This window comes from Ambystoma mexicanum, chromosome 6p (genome assembly GCF_040938575.1).
Source record: "Ambystoma mexicanum isolate Mex_15411 chromosome 6p, UKY_AmexF1_1, whole genome shotgun sequence".
Taxonomy (NCBI): domain Eukaryota; kingdom Metazoa; phylum Chordata; class Amphibia; order Caudata; family Ambystomatidae; genus Ambystoma; species Ambystoma mexicanum.
In genome coordinates, this window is record NC_090935.1 from 839,479,408 (window position 1) to 839,502,852 (window position 23,445).

A 23,445-nucleotide genomic window follows, 5' to 3' on the forward strand; every position below is an offset into this window, starting at 1 on the left:
GAAGTTCATGTGGGACTCCTGTCGGTGCGGCTGTTCCTGTATTTGGTTTGGTGAACAGACCCTTGGGATACCCTTATGGCACCAATTGGTAGGAGTACGACCCTGTACTCCTAGAGTATGTTTTTGGGCACCTGTGTGTGGCCCACGGAGCAGGGTACAGGCTGGTGGCAGCTATGTGCTGAATTAAGAGGTGCCCTGAGCGTCCTCCACCTTTTATACTTTTGAAAACATGATGTCCACCCCTACTGTGGGTTAATATTCATTAATACATTACGGATCTAGGGTTTGCGGCGAGTTCACACATCTATACACTTAGGGTTTGCCTTTAATACATTTGCCAACAAGCCTAAATGATACCAGTGTATTTTAGGATTTCTCATAGAGCCTTCTCAAACATTAATACAATGTAGTTTAAACAAGTGTTCTCAGTTCCTTATTTGGATACATTGTTCATAACATATGCTCGCGGATTAGCTTCATTGGCACAAGTAATCCTTTACACACAGGTCAACGAAGGACCAGGTCTCAGTTCATGACCCTAACAAATGGCCTGCAGGCAAGTTACACATTAGCTTATACATAGAGGTCAAGACGGCCATGTTACATTTTCGCAATGACACTGTCCACCATTTTAGCTCACAGGGTGACTTTGTAGAGAGAACCTAAAATGGCGGTTTGACCTGAATTTGCAGCTTAAATTGATTCTAAGGTCGGGACCTTGCAACACGGATTTCTTAGCAAGTGACTTACAAGCAGCTTGGCGTAGGCCAATATACATATATTCATTATAATAGGAGGCACAATATAATTTCCTGTTTGACAAACCCTCCTTTTGGCCTATGCCAAGTGCTAAACTACTTCTAGTCTACTTGCAAACAACTCCATGTATCATCGTCCATGCACCCTGAATCACTGTCAGAAATATCTATTGCCATTAGATCAGTTGCTAAGATTTCCTTTAACACATATTCTTTGGAGTTTTTATTTGGGGCATGTACCTTATGTCCTATTGTACCTATCGCATGTGCGCAATATCCCCCTAGCATCGAACATACACTAGGTAAACACTGGATACAACAGCAAAGAAATAACAGAATTCCCAAAATGATCAGTAAAACCGACAACACCTCCAACCCCAAGATCGCAAGAAGTCCCAGAACCAAGCGCTAAGATCCCAGTTTCCCTCAGGAACATGCACTTCTGAACTAAGGACATGCAGATTCTGTATTGCCTTGAAGATAGTTAGGGAGGAATCTGGCACGAAAACACAGCAAGCTGACCCCACTCATTTACACACTCCACCACGTTCAGCCAGAATGACATCTAATGCCATCCGGTTCTGAAGTGCTACTGATCTTATTGCCTTCTGTTCTAATGTCATATTGTAGAGTATTTCCATGGTCCGGTTGATGGTTCTCTCCAGTACTCTCGCTAGTCTTCTGATGTCTTCGGAATTCGCTATCTTCCCCCAAAATGGCACGAAGGATTTTGCTACATCTCCCAAGACCTGTGTTGGAGTGTCACCATTCTCGTCACGCCGTGGACAAGCCTTCGAAACCTCTACATTACTAGCTATGAATTCCCCAGGTAGCAGGATCCCTAAATAACAAGTTCCCTGCCAATCCCTGGGTAACCATGGAAATGCTACATTACCACAAACAAAGTAGACAGGTTCGCCTACATACAAAGGTCTGTCTTCCCCAGTCAAATTCGCAATGTTGCCGCAAACTTTAAAATCTCCCATCGACTGAGTACCATTCCTCTGTATGCAGAAAGAAACTGAATCGGGGCTATGGTTAACACTGTACGAAGGAGGCATGGCATCCTTATTGCCTATCGGAACCATCTTGAAGGAAATCAAAGATTGAAAGGGATGAGACAGTCTATCAGAGGGCCTAATAGAAGCAACGTTAAGCTTGCTCCTATTTGAGAAAAGCGAGCATCCCAGGGGAGTCAGAACACGTTTCTCAAAACTATTCAAATTATTACCATCAAAGTTCCCAAGATGCTATCATTCCATTGGCCAAAGAACAGTGCTCAGTGAAGAATAACAAGCAGTTGTCCAAGGTAAAGGATAGATATACCAACCTAGCCCCTTATCCCCATGTTGTGGTAAATGTGAGCAGACCCAACAGTTGGACCTATTAAAAATGGCATGTGTAGCATTCATGATAAGTAACAATGTATTGTTATGATATCTTTGTCTATGCTGGGAGTCTCTAGGAGACAGAGTATGCAAATACACAAAAGGAGTAGGGACATTGGGTACATTTTCAGTTGGTAAAAAGGTTTCAAATGGATGCACTTCTTCCAGGTACCAGAGACGTAGCACAGTTACTATTATAAAACCAATCGACATTATAAAAAGACAGCAATACGTTTTCAGGGCCCAAGAGATTTGTCCATTTTCCCGGCCGGTCACACGATCATTTATCAGTCCAGTACGAGTGGTAGCGGTTGCAGGCATTGCAGTCTTCAAACGAGAAACCCCAGTGTTATTAGCTGGCGACCTCCCGGCCACGCAACTTATTAATCCTTCCAAAACCCTAGCCAAGCGAATCCCCTTTTCTCAAAAAATTACTTGGGCAAAAAGCAAGCCCTTGATGAATTTCCTTTCCTCTTCGAATGCACAGCCAAACCGTGCCGTAAGTCTATTTCCTTGGACGTAAATTGTACCTTGCTGTTCCCGGTACTGATTGATCAGAGAACAATTTGTCATCACTTCCCGTTGGCAGCGGCTTATCAAGAGCAAGTGAAGGTTCAAGATCTGGAACAACAGTTTCCGGAAGCGAAACTTTTGGAGAGTGTGAAGACGAAATGGCAGGTTCCCCAAGCCTCACGGGCCCAGAGAGATTCTTCGATGCACTCTCAACGCTATTTACTGATTCGGGATCGTTGGTTTCAGCGTTAGCGAGGGGTTCTTTTTCTTCTATATCGTGTGGCACTGGGTGGGGAAGTTTCTTGAGATGCATCACGTGGATCCAAAGTTTCCTGCCTGTGACACGCACCGTCGTCTGTGTGACCAGCAGGACCTGGAATGGGCCCTGCCAACGAGGTGCAAGGCAAGAAGAACGCTCAAATGCCTTGGTGAGCACCCAATCCCCAGGCCGAATACTGTGACCCGGGCCCTTGTATCGCACAGGTAAAGCATCTCGCACCTGGTGATAAATCAAATACAGATTTTTAGTCAACTGGCTACAGTAATCTGAAAGAAGTACATTTTCGACATTTTTTAAAGATCGACTTTTCGGAAAGTTCCAGATATTGGCAGGTCTCCCCATTATCACCTCAAATGGAGAGAGCCCAGTCTTAGTTTGAGGGGTTGTACGCATGGCTAGTAACACGATTGGTAAGGCGTTCGGCAATTTTATTTTGGTGCCGGCACACGTCTTAGCGAGCTTGTTCTTGATGATACCATTGTGTCTTTCTACTAGTCCGGCACTTTGAGCATGTCTGGCCTAATGGAACCGTTTGTTGATCTGTAATGCCGCGCATATCTGCAGAATTACAGCAGCAACAAAATGTGGACCATTGTCTGACCAGATGACTCTTGGTAACCCGAACCTGGGAAAATATTCTTTTAACAGGGTTTTTGCAGTAGTCATGGCTGTAGCATCCTTAATAGGGAAAGCCTCTACCCATTTGCTGAAAGCACAGATGACAACACATATTTCACATTGTTACAACATTCCATTTCAATAAAATCAAAGTGGATGACCTCAAATGGGACATAAGGTGGCCCGAAACTTCCCCTTGGAGTTGATGTTCCCTTTCCCACATTGTGCTGTAAACAGATCATACAGACTTGGACATAGCGCTGAACTATTTATGAAATCTTGTCATTCGCCCAAACTTTTTCTAACATTTTCGTAACCTTCTGGGCACATATGCGCGTAGGGCCATGGGCCATGACGACCATCATCATCACGTATGTGTCAGGAAGTAGCCATTTTCCTTCAACCACATCCACCCAACACCCATCATCATCAAGTTTCCCCATGCCTTCTGCCAACCTCTTGGATTCTTCTAACGTGGCATCGGCTTGGATATCCCTTACGGACCCAACACCCTCGTCCATTGCATAGGCATTTACAGTCTCACTTAAAACCTACATCTCCGTAAAGAGATTGGTGGCAGTCTGTTTAGCTATCTGATCAGCGAAAGCATTCCCTTTTCCTATATCATCTATAACCTTTCGATGTGCTGCACATTTCAGTAGTAGGGAGTGCAAGCGCTGAGGACAGTTGTTCTATTAGGGAGCCATGCTGGAACTTGGTACCATGTGAAGATAAGAACCCTCTCTCTGACCAAAGTCTCACAAGTTCGAGTCACTGCTATAATCTCTGCGGCCTGCGCAGAGTTATGCGTGATTCTCTTGGTTTCCATGACCGTTCTCAATTTAGTGATTGCATAAGCAGCTGTGGATGTACTATCCGGAAGTTTGAAGCAGGAGCCGTCACAAAACAGCTCCCCTTGCTGATTGTTCAAAGGAGTGTCTTTCAGATCAATTCTACCCTTTGTCTCTTGTTCGGTAGTATACAGACAGTCATGTGACTCTTCATCACTGCAAGCAGTACCTTGCGGGAAAGGTAAGAGTTCAGCCGGATTGAGAACACAGCACCTCTTAATTTGTATGTGAGGAGCAAACAAGATCAATTCATATCTCGTCAATCGTGCGGAAGTGAGGTGTTGCGTTTGGGTTATGTTCAGTAGAACATCTACAGAGTGAGGCACCATCAGGGTTAGATCATGGCCTAGGACCATTCCCTCACTCTATTTTACGGACGCAGCAGCAGCAGCGACAGCTCGCAAACATCTTGGCAAAGCGCATGCTACAGGATCAAGGGCGGAAGAAAATTTACCGCATGGCCTCTTCTTCCCTCCATGTTCCTGCGTTAATACAGCCAAAGCACATCCATCACATTCATGCACAAACAACACAAAGGCCCTTTCATAATTTGGTGTGCCCAAAACTGGTGCCGAGCATAATGCAGTCTTGAGCAGATCAAATGATTGCTGGTGTTCCGTGCTGCACGGCAATGGCAGAGAAATGCCCTTCTTCGTCAAAGCCAACATCGGATTAATCACTAGTGAGAAGTTTGGGATCCACAACCTACAGTAAGAAGCCATACCTATCAAGGCTCTAACTTCCTTCTGCGTATTTGGGACAGACATGCCAGAAATGTGTTTTATTCATTCAGGTGTCAATCTTCTTCCCTCCATTGACAGGAGATAGCGTAAATAGGCGACCTCCTGGCAACAATATTGAAACTTTTTAAGTGAAGCTTTGTGACCATGTTTAGCCAGTTGAATAAGCAATAACTGAGTGCCCTCCTTACAAGCACTCTCAGAGTCGGCAGATAAAAGCAAGTCATCAACATACTGAAGCAGTGTACAAGTAGAGGGCAATTCAAGGGTATCAAGCTGTTCTTTCAAAGCCCTACTATAAATGCTAGGACTTTCCGCATAACCTTGCGGTGCACGGGTAAAGGTGAACGAGCGTCCCCCTAAGGTGAACGCGAACAAGTATCTACTGTCCTTGTGTATAGGAATTCTAAAGAAAGCATTCTTCAGATCCAAAAAACTAAAGTAAGTAGCTGAAGCCGGAATCATAGTTAATATTGTCGTCACATCAGGTACAATTGGGAATTGTGGAGCGACAACCTTATTAATAGCACGCAAATCAATTATGAAACGAAATGGAATTGCATTATCGCCTTTTTCGTACACAGGTAAAATCGGACTATTGCACTACCTGCAATTTCCTCAATCACCCTGCAGTGCACAAAATCGGAAACAATGCATTTCAAAGCTTGCTCACCCTCAACTGAAATCTTATATTGTGGACTACGTGGCAGCTTTATTCCATGTTTAAAGACTATTTTAACAGGCTTGATCTGTAAAACGCCAACATCATTATCATCAATTTCCCACAAATTCTCTGGTACATCTCTGAGTTCTGGTGGCAAAGGTCTGATTTAGAATTGAGAGACAGAAAGTTGCTGTGGTGAAATCGTCAAACGCACTCTATCAGAAGAACAATGAATTACCAAATTTAATTCCTTCAACAGATTCAACCCCAGCAAATTCTCTCCACAATTCGAAGTCAAAAGGAATGGACAGAGGTCCGTAAAGGGACCCAAAGAAATAGGTACCAGCGAAGAAACTGGACAAACGACTGGTGTGCCAGAAAACCCTACAGAAACATTGGTTTGCCCTGACAGTGGAATGTTTGGAACCCGAGAATGATCAATGGAACACTTCTGTGCCCCTGTATCTACCAAGAATAGATGTTTCCTATTTCCCACTACCATTTCAAAGTAGGGACCTTTCTGATTGACGGGAATAGGCGTAGGTTCCAAACCCTGCTTTGGGCAATCCTAACGAAACAAAATATCATCAAAAGGAAGCTCTTCAGAAAGGTAAGCAGCAGAAGGATGATCAAATATGTTTCTAGTATCCACACTTGGTACCTGATAGTCCTGTGAAAAAGGTTGCTGTGGATCTTTTGTAAACTGACCTCTACCAGGGCCTCCTACCCCCGGGTGACCTCTGGATCGTCTACCCATATTTCCGAATGTGTTATTCGACCTTTGTTGAAGGACAGGGCATTGTGCACGCCAATGACCCTCTTGCCGACAATAGGCACACTGGTTAATGTTCACAGGACCCAAGGGCACATTCCCTTGTGGAACAAACTGACCTCTAATCTGCGAACTACCCCTTCTAGGGCCTCTAACAATTTGCTGTAATAATACTTTAGTCTTTAAATCACCTTTTCTCTTCTCTATTCTTTCTTTTTCATTATTGACATGATTCTCGTAGTACTGAGCCATGTGCAGTACTTCTGATTGAGACTTCGCCTGCCAGGCGCTCTCAGAAGGCATCATTTGTGACTGGATGTCATGCAGCAATCCACGCACAAATTTGTCCACAAATAATCTGTTCCCAGACTCTGTGCCTAAGTCTTGTCCACTGAAATCCGAGAATACCTGTTCGAACCAATTAAAGTACTCGGTAGCACCCTCATACTTCCCTTGGGACACAGGCCGTAAGCTTGTCCCAGATAATCCTCTTTTCTGGAATTATGGTTTTCAATTTTGCAATGATTCTGTCAGGTAAAGTTAATATCACCTGAGGCGGTCTCTCACCAGCTGGCCTTTCTCCATCGAGTCTAATTATGTTAGCCCATGTATCTCCCAACCCTGGTACGTCATCTATAGACCTAACCTGTTTCCATAAATCTACGGGATGGAGTACAGGAAATAACAGATCAATATCACCCAAGGTGAATACTGAGAACTGTAAGACAGACTCTATTTCTTTATAGAATCCTGTCAGATTTTTCCTAATGTCAGGAATAGATTGTCTAATGGTATTCACTTCCTGTCTCAAGAACGGGACGTGAACAAACTGTGATATATAATGTGCAGGAATGTTCACAGCAACTGCATTCGTTGCAGGATTGGCCGCAATCTCAACCTTCGGGACAAATGTTGGAGGAACCTCTCTTATAGGCAACTGAGAAATAGGCAACTCCGAACGCTTACTAAGCAACAGAGCCAAGTCGAGCACTAAAGCAGTCAAAGAAGTGTCAAGTGAAAAAGCTCTCTTATAAATGCTCAATAATTCTGTGGGACAACTAATCTTTCTCTTCACACAATCATCCTGCAGGTACTCTATCATTACCTGTTTCACTTTCCTCTGCATTTCTGGCGTATATTGACTATATGTGCCATATACCTTAACTGGAGTTATCGACTTGTCTGAAATCCATGTAATCGCTTCTTTCGTACAAATTCGTACTTCCTCAGATATCGATTTACGACAAGGAAGGAACCATTTCTGTACAAACATACTACCCTCGTCGTCATCCTCATTCTGTAACCTTTCCAACTCCTTTCTATACTCAAATATCCTTTCAACATGCTCATGTACATTCTCCACATGGTCTCTTGAAAATGCTAAAGTGTTCGGATCCCTCAACCCTTGTGGGAGATCTGCATTATTTAATTTGCCCCACATTACACATAAATGTATCCCTAAACCTTCAATAAAAACATTTTTCTCAGGAAAATTAGCTATATTAGAAAGTGTGGCAAAAATATTAGCTCGACCATCCCTCTCTATACAATGCTTTGCATATGCAATCAAATCTTGTTTCTTCTCTGGAGGTACAATATTGCGAGTAACAACCCTTGACCCCGCACCCTGATCGACTACAAGTGGTACAAGACCACTTGTAAAAGGGGGAGCAGGCAAATTCAATGGAGGTACTGTTACTGGTGCAATAGGAAGAGCTGGAAGAATAGGTGGAGGAATAACAACTGGAGGAAGAGGAACATTAGGAGGAGCAGGAACAACGGGAACAACAGCAGGAAGAGCAGGAATAACAGCAGGAAGAGGCAAAGCGGCAGGAAGAGGAACATATGGAGATGGCGCAGATGCATCAGGCCTTCGTTCATTTAGCAATTTATCAATAAGTTCATCAGAAACATGGAAGTCTTTAGAAGGATAGATTTTCTGAATGTCAAGTGAGAAAGCCCTATCAATGTTCCTAGCTGACTCAGACTGTTTATCTTGGTCATACAACAACGCTTTTTCGGCATTCGTTTTATGACGACGCACATGTTTTTTCTCTACTCTTAAGTTGCTGTAACGCTTCTTTTTTCCAATTTTGCAAAACATCAAATGCTGCAGGTCTCGCCTTTTTCTTTAATAGAATTAACTCTAAATACTCAATACGAGGGATTTCAAAACTACCATTGATTGGCCACTGAAGTTTGGAGGCATGTCTGGTTTGTCTGTGCCAAATATCATTAAACACTATACTTCCAATGCCATGCTTACAGTACATAGTACAAGCCGGCAACCCCTCCTGTGGTGCCGGACGGCTAAATTCCAAAGATTGCCTATCACTACGGAATAACGCCCTGAAGCAGGTAGACAATTTCCCAGGCATATCAAAATATTGGTGTTACCTGGTCAATAATTGTATTTGCAGATACAATACTCCAAATCAAATTATCAGGATACTTAAGAATCGGGTCACGCCTCACCTGATCAATCCTAAGGAGGTCCGATCGGATTTCAAAATTCTTACCTAACTAATCTTACCTCGTGTTTGGTGATTTTGGCAAATCTGCCCGCCTCGATAAGTGGACCCTCGTCAAGATGCCGTCTCGGACCACACGCTAATTGTCCAGGGATCGGGTCGTGCAGCGCTGCTGAGGTGTCACGTCTCTTTCAGAAGGGGCCCCTTATGTTGTCACACCGTCCGATCCCGGTCCAATAGCATGTGTCAACCTTCGACAATCTGGCATCAATCTTGAGGGTCCCTATTCGGGCGCCAACTGTGAAAACAAAGAGAAAATATCGAGGCTGAGTACCCCCAAAAGGAAATACACCGAACGTGGGTTACACAGGAACATACGAAGATCTTTATTTTATACTGAACAGTTTCAAAGGCCAAAGCAACAGATAGCTATCGGCCCTCAGTACAACACAGCGAACTCCAGCGTGGTTCAGTGTGCACAGTGAGTGGGGCTGTACATTAGAATAGTCGCACCTTTTATAATTTTGAAAACATGATTTCCACCCCTACTGTGGGTTAATATTCATTAATACATTACTGATCTAGGGTTCGTGCCGAGTTCACACATCTATACACTTAGGGTTTGCCTTTAATACATTTGCCAACAAGCCTAAACGATACCAGTGTATTTTCGGATTTCGCATAGAACCTTCTCAAACATTAATACAATGTATTTTAAACAACTGTTCTCAGTTCAGTATTTGGATACATTGTTCGTAACATATGCTCTAAGATTAGCTTCAATGGCACAAGTAATCCTTTACACACAGGTCAATGAAGGACAAGGTCTCAGTTCATGACCCTAACAAGTGGCCTGCAGGCAAGTTACACATTAGCTTTGTTTGTGCCTTCCCTGTCTTACACGTGCAAGAAAATAAAACAGACACTCCCCGGACAGGAAATAAGGTAAAAGAGAGAAGGCTGCGAGAGTTCAAGGAAAAGTTTATCTAGATCTCTGAGAGCGCTCTGGCAAAATTAATGTTACAGTACATTTTATAGGTACAATGATGTGTCTAACATATGTTACTATGTTGGACCCGGATTGGTCAGCCAGGGTGGTGTCTTAGGTGTGGACATCATCTCGTCCTCTTGGTTGGTTGCTCGGTTGGCGGGAGGATGGACGTCAGACATCTGTGCTCCGGATGGGTGAAGGTCAGGTCGCTGTGAAGCAGGTTGATCACTATCTAAGCTAACATAATACATTCTCTATAATGCATGCACTAAATAATAGTGTTTCAAAGACTCTCAATAATTTGTCGTGTCTCTATAAAAGTCACACAGGTATTTATATCATCTGTAACCTTTGGATTATACAAGTCATAGGTTAGGCATCTTCACCACTATAATACAATGACCAGAGTGTAGGTTTATGCTTACAAGAATCTTAGGTATGTGGCGTTTGTTAGTACTGGGCACGATATACTGCAGCAGGGGTCTAATGTTAGTTGGGGGTCTGCTGGGTGGGCATCATGGCGTGGTCAGTGGTCTGGTACATGAAAGGAATACCTTGCAGGGACACAGGGTCAGAATGGCAGTAAGTTTCCACTGGTGAGGGTGTGGGGGCAAGGACACATTTGTGGAGATGAACAAGCTATGGGCTTAGTTCATGCCGGTTGACATGCAGGACAGTGATCTCAGAGGAAGAGTGATGTGTTACATTTATTAGTTGTTGCAAATACCTCCGGCTTCAGCGTGAGAATGGAGCCGCAGAGTTTTCCAGTCAGAGTGGGGACGAGGGTGGGGGCCATGTGCCTTGCACCTGGGCACTACGAGGAAAGGGAGAGAAGCGTTTCGTACTATCGGATTGAGGCCTGGTCACCAAGATGGATTTGAAAGGGGTACAAAAATGGATGCCCTGTGTCCTGCTCAGTGGTCCCATCTACACGAATGTAACCCAAAGTTAACATCGCATAAGGGCAAGGGGCGAACCCACTACTGGAAGCACTTGGTCCGAGTCTTGTACTGAGAAGTGAAGGATGAGAGGGGCCTGGTGGCCCCTCGCTCCCACACATTCCCCCCTTTCGTTACATCTAAAGTAAAGAATATTTATTTTTTATTAGTTTCGTTCTCCCTTCAGTAGTACTCAGCTTCCGCAACTGCTTAGTCCCACGCTGGGGTACCCTTTATTGGCATCCATGCCCTGGATACGCTTCTCAAGCTATTCCCTCTTCTTGCATATTCGTCTGGTGTACACATCAAGTAGATCCCACCATCTCCATCTAAGTCCACCCATACCTCTCTGTACCATTGCAACTCCCTTGGTTCTTTTATCATTGTATGATGGAAATTATCAACCCTGTCCCCATATTGCCTGTAAATGGCTGTCATCCTGTATTGCAGTGTATTCCCCTGTTTTATATTTGTGCACCTATCATAGTAGCTACCGTTGTCGGTCGGCCCATTGTTACCATCATCATAGCCGAAGTAGGCATGATCTTTTCACAGCACCGGAGTCCCAGTTGGCAGACACAGAAGAATTGGAGCACAAAGACGATGATGGGGACGAGTATTTTCATTGCCACATTTACCCATGATGGTATCCAGCTGAACAGATTGTCGAACCATGTGCTTTCCTCTGCGCCTCCTTCTGTTCTCATCCTCTCTCCTAAATTGTGTACTGCTGTTATCACATGTGAGAGTGTCCCGTTATCAGCATCTTCAGTTGGCACGAACGTACAACACGCCCCCCCAATTTTTCAGCAAACACCACCGTCCATATCCGTGAGTAGATCTAGGACATATCTGTTTTGCATTGTCATTAGGCGCAGTGCACAAAGCTCTATTTTTATAACCTTGAACCCTTCTTCAGTGTCGTTACCCAGTTGAATGAGCTTGCAGCGCACTATCTGCAACCATTTGGCGTTTGTTCGTGCTTGGAGCCCCAGGACAAGGAGTGAGGCGAAAAATGTCTCTACTGATGAAAAGAGCTTGTACTTCTGCGGGATCTCAGCAAGGAGTTTCAATAATTCGGATAATATATAGTTGGAGGATCTTTTACTTCGTGATAGTTTTTTCTTCAGTTCATATTCTGACAAAAGTTCGTAACCTGGACCATCTGTTATCATTATTTCGGTCGCTGTCGATGGTTCAGCCGATTGCCCTGCTGCCGATATGTCAGCCGATTCTCCCGTCGTTCCTTGGATATGGCTTTCTGGTATTACCATCAGGGCTGTATGGAGGGTGGCTAAGGCACAAGTACCTCTCCATGCTGTTGAGAGGTGTAGATAGGCTTGTTTTCCGCAAAGCCAGTACATGTCCAGCGGTGCCTTTCTTTATGTCAGGTATGATTACCGTCTTGTTGCATTTCTTTGTTTCCCCCATGTTCACTCTTCCTTCCCCATGGAAACACAGTCCATATGGTACCTCTTTCTGTATTTTGTTTTTCCAGCGCTGTGACCCACGTTAGCTTTGTGACATGTTGCGACCAGATGGGGCACATACTTCTTTTATCCATTGGAAGGTGTCATTGGATAGCCCTCGAAGTGCTTCTGATTTGCATTCAATAGTTTCCTCGTGCCATTTATTTTCTGCATACCTCGTCCCTTTGATGACAAGAAATGGCTCCTTAAGGCAAATTACTCCTTGGCGCTTGCTTGTGCATGTTCTCTCATTTTCCAATTTTTCCATTGTGACGGTGTGCACTTGGAAGGTGCTTTTTATCCTGCACAAAACCAAATGAATCAAACATTGGGCCTCCGACAAGGGTACTTCCTGGGTTACTAACATTTTCGGTGTTCCTGATGCATGCGGGATGAGTGAACAGACGTAACAGCTTTCATTTGTTGCTTGCTTCGCCGTGGCACTCATGTCTGAATACCATTTATTTGATTGATCAGGGTGGCGGGGGTCTTCTATTTCATCTAACCCCAGGTCATGATAAATGTCGTATCTTTTCCCTTCCACCTCCCTTTTTCTTCTCCTTCTCCCTCCCTCCTTATTGTTTCTCACTTTTTTGTAATGTATTGGAAACATTCCAGCCCAGGCTGTGTCATTGTTGTTCAGTATGGCATGTGTATACTCATCAGTGGCAGCAGCGTGATATGAGGTAGGGTGTATGGTTGTCGGTGCATGCATACTTGTGTTAGTTACATAATTTGGCCAATAATAATCACCATCATAGTTCATAAACATTACTCATATTTATATTTGGATGTAACAAGGAGACACTTGTTGGGCCTGCAGTGGCGTGTTCTGGAGGTTGCATTACATTTGTACCATTAGCATCAATGTCATATGTTTCTTTCCACATTGTCTTTACTCCAGTCCACATCAAGTGCGAGCCTTCTCGTATTAAGTTAGCCCCGCTCCCCCCCTTGTGCATGTCATTAACCAAAGATAGAAGTGTGTGGTACCAGGCCATAAAAAAACAACATTACTGAAAACAATACTGCAGCTCATTTTAAAATGCATTCAACATTGCTAAATCTATTAGCCCTAATGGCATCCCTATTGCTATCTAGCATTAATTGATTCTATGTGATTGTGGTGCGTTGGGCCATTTGTCACCTGGAGGGGTGATACAAATTTGTTAAGTCACCACAATATATACATGTATTTACATTTCAGTTTCATACTTGATCAACATTTGCTTTTTCTTGTTTTTATTACACATCTATTTTTATTAAGTCCTTTGTGAAAAGAGAGAGAGAAAGAGAGAGAGAGAGAGAGAGAGAGAGAAAGAGACAGAGAGACAGAGCGAGAGAGAGAAAGAAGAAAGAAAGAGAAGAAAGAAAGGGAGAAAGAAAGAGAAGGAAGAAAGAAAGGGAGAAAGAAAGGAAGGAAGGAAGAGAGAGAGAGATAGATCATGATAAAACAAGGCATGTATGATAACTTTTGTCTTTTTGCATATTCCTTTTTGTCAAACAATTTTGCCATTACTTCTCAATCTCAGTTGTAGTGGTACTAGCACATTCCTGTTGGTCCTGGGGGATTGTACTATCACGTGCCCTCCTCACATCTGATAAGTGCACCCAATATTTCAATCCCTTGACTTTCACTGGAGTGGGTGTACTATATATAACCTCGTAAGGGCCGTGAAACCTGGGTGAATTCCACCTTCTCACAAAACTCCGGACATACACTTGTGCTCCTGGCATTAGCGGCCAGTTAAATTGCCACATTCTCAGTAAAAGGTGGTGCTATCTGTCACGCTCTGCTGCGTACTGCGCGTGTTAACTGAGGTCAGGTATTCCTTAAATTCCTCCCCAGCTCTGTGGCAGCCCTCTGTGCATCTGATGCTCTCCTAATTGGGGAGAGTGGTGTATGTATTCGCCTCCCAGTCACAATTTCATGGGGGCTCAGATGATGATCTTTACATGGTTGAGTTCTGAGTTGAAACAGTGCTAAGGGTAAGCAATACACCCAGTTTTTCTTTAGTGTATTACACAATTTTGATAGTTTACTCTTGAGCAATCTGTTGATCTTTTCCACCATTCCATTCACCATCGGATGATAAATGGAACACAGTTTGTGTTTCACCCCCAAGAGTGACGTCACTTCTTTGAAAAGGTCATTCACAAAGTGTGTGCCGTTGTCTGATCTTATCACATCACATATCCCCCATCGAGAAAAGACCTCTCGCACCAGGAACTTCGCCGCACACTTCGCGTCTGGGTGGGGACATGGACCCGCTTCCAACCACCTGGAAAAGGGGCATACCACTACAATTAAATACCTTGCTCCGTTACATCGCTCTCACATGTCAGCGTAATCTATGTGTAGTTCTCTAAATGGTCCTACTGGTCGTGGCAGGGTGCCACGCAGTGTTCTCAATGTCATTCCTGAATTGTATGTTTGGCATGTTGTGCATTCTACTACAAATTTTGACAAATGTTCCTGTAAATTGGGGACAAACCAATGTTCCTGGATGTCTGCGGCAATATGTTGTTTTGCTACATGGGCTGGGGAGAGCAGCTGTTGGAATGCTACCTCTAGGAACTCTACTGGTATTACTACCTTTCCTGTTGTCTCCTGTCTCCAAATTAGGTCTGTGGCTGATTGTTTGCACCACTGTTTGTGCCACAATTCTTGCTCCTCGTGTGGTACTCTCCTTTGTAGTTCTATTATCTGCGCTATTGGTGTGTTACTCTACGCCTCATCCAATGGCTCTGTAATGGCTGGTTTTGCAACACATTCGATTGTTGGTGTTGTATTGAAATATGAGGCATCCTTCGCTGCTGCATCGGCTGCCGCATTTCCCAATGAGACCGCGTCTGTGTTGTTGGTATGGGCCTGGCATTTCACCACTGCCATTACCGATGGTTCTGCTAATGCATCTTTCAGCTCAGTCAATAGTGCGGCGTGCTGTACTGGTGAGCCATCTGCTCTTCTGAACCCCCTTCTACACCAGCGGGATATCCCTGAATGGACTATGGTTGTTGCGTATGCTGAGTCTGAGTATATTGTTACTGTGCATCCTCTGGCTGTATGCAGTGCCTCAATCAATGCAGTTAATTCTGCTGCTTATGCGGAGTAATGGGACGGGAGGTGCTTCTGGACAATTGTTTCATAGCCATCTTCCTCCATGCGTACTACGGCCATCCCTACATGCTTTTCCCCCTTTTCAGGGTTTATCGATGCTGACCCATCTATGAAATATATCTCTCCTTCCTTCAGGGCGTTTTTGCTCGCTTTGGGAATGTCGTCGCCCTCACCTTCATAGGTGGTGCAGTCGTGTTCCTGCATGTCCTCTGTGGTGCATGGTTCTGTGATAAACGTTGCTGGGTTTACTGTTTTGCACCTGACAACGTGCACGTTGGGGCTCGAGATTATTATCTCATACCCTGGTGCTCTCTGTGTTGTTAATGTTGATTTTGACCTCTCAAGAATTGCAAATAATGAGTGTTCTGCATATAGTCTTACCGAACATCCCATTACTATTGTGGCGCCTTTTTCAATGGCGAAAGCTGCTGCAGCGAGTGACTGTTCGCACGCGAAGTGTCCTTGCATCACTGCATCTAATGTTCCACTGTAATAGGCCAATCGTTTGTGTCCTAATGATGTTTTCTGTGTAAGCACTGCTGTCATCAGTGTTCCATTGCAGTGTGAAAATAAGAAAAAATCCCTCTCATAATCTGGGTTCGCAAGTACTGGAGCATCCGCAATGAGGTCTTTTAATCTAAAGTACTGTGCCATCATGTCATGTGTCCATTTTATTGGGGCCCTATTCTTCTGTGCTTCTTTCAATGCTTGTAGCAGTGGCCGTGTGTATGCTGTGTAATCAAGAATCCATGCTCGGCAATAATTACATATACTAAGAAATGTTTGCATTTCTTTAACTGTTTTAGGTATGGTCATGTTGCGTATAGCAGCTGCCCTGTCTGGGAGTATTTGTTTCCCATCTTTTGTCCGAGGTGTACAACGTCGGCCAGGCAGTATTGCAAGTTTCCTTTGTCCACTTTATACCCCTTTGCAGCCAACACATTGGGCCTCATTACACGGAAGGCGGTGATCCAGGGTGCTATTAGCACCCTGGACCATGCCGGTAAATTACCGGCACCGCCTTGGCGGAAAGGGGATTTACCGCCCCATTCCAAGGTCGGTGGGGCGGTAAATCCCCCTTCCGCCATTGCCCTTCCCCATTCCCATTTCTGCCCCATAGGGCTCTATGGGAATGGGGAAGGCGCTAATTACGGCACCGCAATTTTGCGGTGCCGTAATTAGCTCCGAGGTCCCTTAGCGGGTTGGTTTTTAACGCCTGCAAAAAGCAGGCGTTAGAGCACCAACCCGCAAAGGGACCTCGTAGTACGGCGGTAAGGGTTAATGGTCACCGTTGCCATTAACGGTGACCGTTAACCCTTACCGCCATCCGTGTAATGAGGCCCATTTAATAGTGTTATGGAGTCTTCTCTGCACTTTTCTTCTGTGGGGCTGCAGACGAGTAAATCGTCTGCGTATTGTGTAATGGTGCGCTCTACATCTATGTTTCCAATATCTTCACGCAATACTCTGTTGAAAATGCTGGGGCTTTCGCAATACCCCTGTGGGAGTTTGCGATGTTCATACCTGTTGTTTCCTAGTGTGAATGCTGTCAGGTACTGTGAGCCTGGGTCGAGTGGTATGGAGAAGAAAGCGTTCTTCAAATCCACCACAGTAAAACATGTGGATTCTTTGGGTATGCTGCACAGTATTGATGCTGGGTTAGGCACTAATGGGAACTCTTTTTTGATGACGTCATTGAGTGGGCGGAGTTCTTGGATCATCCTTCACGCCCTTCCTTTTGCTTTTTTAACCAGGAAGATAGCCGTGTTATAGGGGGAGTTTGACGGTACTATAATACCTTGTTTTAGGAGTGCATTTATTGTTTCCCTAATCCCATCTTCTGCGTCTCTGGATATGGGATATTGTTTCACTCGTGGCAGTATGGCACCTGGTTTTAGTTTTATCTTTATTAGTGTCACCTCATGGAGTAATCCTACATCGTGGGGGCCTGTAGTCCAAATTTCAGGTGCCACCTTTGCCATGTCTTCCTCAAATATTGTCGGTGGAGCCTTAATGCTGGCCATAAGTGGGTTGTGTACCTCTCTGCACTGAATCATGATGTCACATGGTATGCTTATTTCCATTATTATCTCTCCGTCATATTCGTTGTCAGTGAATAATTCTTCTTCAGTTATGTCTCTTAGCATTATGTTGGGGTCTATGCATAAGACACTCACACCCATGCACGGCCAGTCCTACGACCACAATGCATTTGCTTGATACTTGAACTTCCTCGATGTCTATGGACATGATTGTGCCTGGCACAACATCTGTGTGTGCAATTGGACGGAATATAAAATCTGATGGTGTTCTCCATTCCTTTTTCGTTATCTCTGGTACCACTCCGGCTAATACTTTGATGCCATAAATAAACATGTCTATGTCAATGGCTATCCCTCGCACCACAACTTCATTCATCACTGTATTAATCATCAACATTGCTCGTACTGGGCATACTCCTGGGGTAGAACATACTATTCCCCGCTCAGTAAACAAAATGGTCATGTTCAATTTGCTTAGCAAATCTCTGCCCAGTAAATTGATTGACGCGTCTTCGTGGTACAGTAAGGGTGCGCGCACAGTTTTCCCCCCTACGGTTATATCAAGATCTTTAGTGTAAGGAACTTTTAAAATAGCCCCAGAGAACCCCTGTGTTTCCAAATTCCTGCCTGATAGCGGAAACCGCCCTTTGATAAGACATGATTTTTCTGCTCCAGAGTCTACCAGGAAGATAAACTGCTTGTTTCCTATCACGGCCCCCACTAGTGGTTCCTCTTCTGCATGTAGGGTGGTGGATAGGACTGGACACGCAAGTGTTCCCTGTGGGCTGTCCTAGTCTTCATACCTTTCTTGCCCTGGTACTGAAAAGATATTGTCTCCGACCACTGTCACGCCGCGAAATGGCGCAGGTGCGCCATTTGCAGTCGTTGCGAAACAGTTACTATTTGCATTGCCTACAGCGTTTTGTCTCACCGTGGGCTGTTGTGCGCTGTGATGTGGTTGTGGGGGTGGCTGTCTTTGCTGCATTTGTGGTTCGTTATAGCACTGGTCTTGTTGTCTTCCCCCTCCCATTGGTAACCCATAGTGGCTACCCGGATGTGGTCATCCCCATCCTTGTTCATTTTCCATGGGCTGCTGCCCTTGGAAATACCCTGAAGGCCGCATTCCGCAATCCCTCGAATAATGTCCCCATCTCCCACTGTCCAACAAGACCCTTGCAGTCCTCCTTTCATCGCCTGCCCAACCAAATCCCCTATTGCCCATGCCCCCAAATCCTCCTCTCTGGCCACGGTACCCACCTCTTCCTCTTGCCGGTCTTTCTTGCCACTGTGGTCTGCTGTATGAATCCTCTCCGTTCCACAATTCTTGTTCTCCTGTCGTCCACAATGCTGCTATTGTCACTGGCCTCCTTCCTGCTCCTTCATCCCCCTTGTTTTGTCTATCTGCTGCTACGCTGGCATTTACGGCAGCGACCTTCACCAATTTATTCTGCACTAGTTTCGCTTTGTCTGCCAACCTTTTCTGTGCTATCTCCTTTTCCCTCTCTTTGATCCTCCTGCAGTGGTGTACAATTATACTTTGAATCTCAGGCCAGCCCTTGGCTTCTATCCCAGCTATTTTATCCAAGGCCTTCTGTACCTCCTTTCGGAAGCCCCTTTTTGATGATAAAATAGAACAAGGCGGTGGACTGATTCCACGCCATGCCAGTCTCGCTTCTCCATAAATCTTGCACCCGTAGTATGAATTGCGTAGGATCCTCGTGTTCCTCCATTGTACACTGCATCACTAAATGTAAATCTGGAATGTCTGGAAACGTACGCCGCAATGCGTCCCATACTTGCGCTCGAACATTGTTGAACGGTGATCCGTCGTGGCGGCCACAACTCATTGTTACTCCTGGGAATCCCTCCTTCTCCCATACTGCATCTGCCTGATCGCCGACTGCTGATACTAACAAATTTTTACATCGGCTATTGCCAGTGGCACCCCTGCCATGTGTTTTCCGAACACGTGTATCCATTTCCCAGTTCCTCCCTATAGTGGAGTGAGAACTTTCAACAAGTTATTTTTGTCCATTTGGACCCATGGGATATAGTGTGGCCTACCTGCTCGCTTATGTATCTGTGGCATCTGTAACTTATGTTTCTTTCCTGTTTTACTTACTGTCCCCTTCTTGACTTTGCTCACCAACATATTCCCTATTCGCTGTCTTAATCTACCCTGCCATCGTAGGGATGACTGTGGATCCATGTCATCAAAATGATGCAGTAGTGGGGACCCTACAGCCGCCGCTCCTTCCTCGTATTCATCTAGATCGCTCCGCACTTCCTCTATTTCCTCCTCTTGCTCACCATTCTCATTGTGTCCTTCCCCTCGCTCACTTTCTGGTGTGGTTGGGCGTATAATCCTCACTGGAACAGGAACTCCCCTGATCTCCACTCTTTTTCTCGCCCTTGTGGTATGTGTGTCCCTTGAGACGATATGGATTGTGCTGGCTCTGATGTGGCTGGTGCTAGTTCCCCTGTTGTGCTTGGTGGGGGTGAGAGATCTGCTATGGATAATGGAGGCACCTCCCCTCCCCCAGGCAGCATTTGGCCCCTATCGCAGAGTGCTCTCAGCCGTGTTGTCTCCATTTGTGCATGTGCTAACTGGCGGTCTAATTCCCCTGTCAAGTGTGCTAAATTCATGGGAGGTGCGCTTGTTGGGCCTAACAGACCTCCTTTGTCATAGGGTGGTGGGGCATGCTGGTATATACAGGGGCTCGCTGTATCCTACTACTGGCCTTGTCATTAACGGATACATTTTGGTTGTATCACCCTCAGCTGTGATTGTTGTGCACTCGCCCTTTGGCGTTTCGCTTACCTCTTCCTGTGATTTTTGTGTTTCAGTTTGTCCTTCTTTACCTACCTCTGCTGTGGGGGTCACTTCCTCGAACATTCGCCATAGATCCAGCACTTCCCTTCTATTCTGTAACTGCTTCCCCTTATATCTTGACAGCAAGTGCGCAGACACTAAATCTAACACTCTCTTATTAAATGGTCCTCCTTCTGGCCAAATTGGCGTTACACTGTCTCCTTTTATCTCTGTCAACCATTCATAATGGTATTTTTGTATCTTTTCACTGTATAATGGTAGGTGTTGACAAATATGAGCTAGTGGTGTAATTCCCCTCATGACAATGTGTTTCTCCCCCTAATCCCCGTTCCACCCGCTTGTCCTTTCCTTTAGACCAACAATATATCAAGTGTTTCTCAATGGCTAGTAATTTTTATGTATCAACATTCACTGCTACTTTTGTAATTATTGCAGTTCCAAATTCAACAGTTCACTTTCACATGTGTAACACTTTATCAATAAATCAATAACAATACTTTGATACTCTTGACCAAAACAATAGACAGGACATGGAAAAACATATAACATGTAACATGCACATGCACTATCTACGTGCTTTTATTTCCTGTTGGTTCCCGTTACCAACCCTTTCCCCTTTCCACCTACTCTTCTCATTCACTCCCCACCTCTTACACCCTTTTACTCTTCCCCAAGAACTCTTTCTTACACAGAAAAAGAACATTCTAAATAACTACTCCGAGTTTACTCAATATACAAAACTCCTACTATTTTCTCTGTAACTTCACTTATTTATTCTGCACTGGATGAGACAATGCTACGCGGTGCCGCCTTCTACCCCGTTCGGGCTAGGATACCCCTTCTCTTCTTCTTTTCACTTCTCACAAAACCTAATGGCCATATAAAGGACAGATCAGAAAAGCCTCATCATCACTCACACAGGCCCTACTCTTCCTTATAACGCATTACCACCTGTTCCCCTGTTCCCTCCTATTTCCCTTTAACTTTCCTTGGTAACCTTCGCAACTGGCACTCACGTGTTCAGTCAGGTGATCTGAGGGTCACTGTTCGCGGTCCGACCTCAGTTAGGTCCGCACCCCAACCAAGCCGTGGCCCGCCTCGGCGAGCAGCTTTTCAGTCGGGTATTCGTCAACCGGGAACCCTTGACCCTTTCTTGTAGTGCGCACAGGCTGGTCGGCCGCGGAGGCAATGGTTTTGCTGGGGGGCGTCCCGGATCTTTCCGCACGGCGCGGCCTCGAGGCACCTCTCCAAATCACTTTGCAGGGGGTCACCAAATGTTTGTGCCCTCCCTGTCTTACGCGTGCAAGAAAATAAAACACACTCCCCGGACAGGGTATAAGGCAAAAGAGAGCGGGCTGCGAGCGTTCAAGGAAAAGTTTATCTAGATCTCTGAGAGCGATCTGGCAAAATTAATGTTACAGTACATTTTATAGGTACAATGATGCATCTAACATATGATACTACGTTGGACCCGGATTGGTCAGCCAGGGTGGTGTCTTAGGTGTGGGCATCACCTCGTCATCCTGGTTGGTTGCTCGGTTGGCGGGAGGATGGACGTCAGACATATGTGCTCCGGATGGGTGAAGGTCATGTCTCTGTGAAGCAGGGTGGTCACTCTCTAAGCTAACATAATACATTCTCTATAATGCATCCACTAAATAATAGTGATTCAAAGACTCTCAATAATTTGTAATGTCTCTATAAAAGTCACACAGGTATTTATATCCTCTGCAACCTTTGGATTATACAAGTCATAGGTTAGGCATCTTCACCACTATAATACAATGACCAGAGTGTAGGTTTATGCTTACAAGAATCTTAGGTATGTGGCGTTTGTTAGTACTGGGCACGATATACTGCAGCAGGGGTCTAATGTTAGTTGGTGGTCTGCTCGGTGGGCATCATGGCGTGGTCAGTGGTCTGGAACATGAAAGGAATACCTTGCAGGGACACAGGGTCAGAATGGCAGTAAGTTTCCACTGGCGAGGGTGTGGGGGCAAGGACACATTTGTGGAGATGAACGAGCTATGGGCTTAGTTCATGCCGGTTCACATGCAGGACAGTGATCTCAGAGGAAGAGTGATGTGTTACATTTATTAGTTGTTGCAAATACCTCTGGCTTCAGTGTGAGAATGGAGCCGCAGAGTTTTCCAGTCAGAGTGGGGACGAGGGTGGGGGCCATGTGCCCTGCGCCTGGGCGCTGCGAGGAAAGGGAGAGAAGCGTTTCGTACAATCGCAGTGAGGCCTGATCACCAAGATGGAGTCGAAAGGGGGTACAAAAATGGATGCCCTGTGTCCTGCTCAGTGGTCCCATCTGCGCGAATGTAAACCAAAGTTAACATTGCATAAGGGCAAGGGGCGAACCAACTACTGGAGGCACATGGTCCTAGTCTTGTACTGAGAAGTGAAGGATGAGAGGGGCCTGCTGGCCCCTCACTCCCACACAGCTTATACATAGAGGTCAAGACGGTCATGTTACATTTTCACAATGACACTGTCCACCATTTTAGCTCACAGGGTGACTTTGCAGAGAGAACCTAAAATGGCGGTTTGACCTAAAATGGCAGCTTACATTGATTCTAAGGTCGGGACCTTGCAACACGGATTTCTTCGCAAGTGACTTACAAGCAGCTTGGTGTAGGCCAATATACATATATTCATTATAATAGGAGGCATGATATAATTTCCCGTTTGACAAAGCCTTTACATAGGCGAGCCGAAGTCTCATGTCTCTTGCTAGCTTCAGAGCAAGAAGAGGATGAGAGTGAGCCAATTCCTGATTTTCTGCTTAGCAACCCTCAGGATGGGTCAGTGGAGGGAGTGCATCTCTCTCCAGAACTGATGACAAAGTAGCAGAAGGCCTGCAGGGCTTTGGCCCGGCAGTATGCCTCTCTTTTCTCATTGACACCAGGCCTTACACCATGGTGTAGGCACGAAAATGACACTGGTGACAGTGTGCCTGTCAAAAGCAAATTCTACCACATGTCAAATACAGT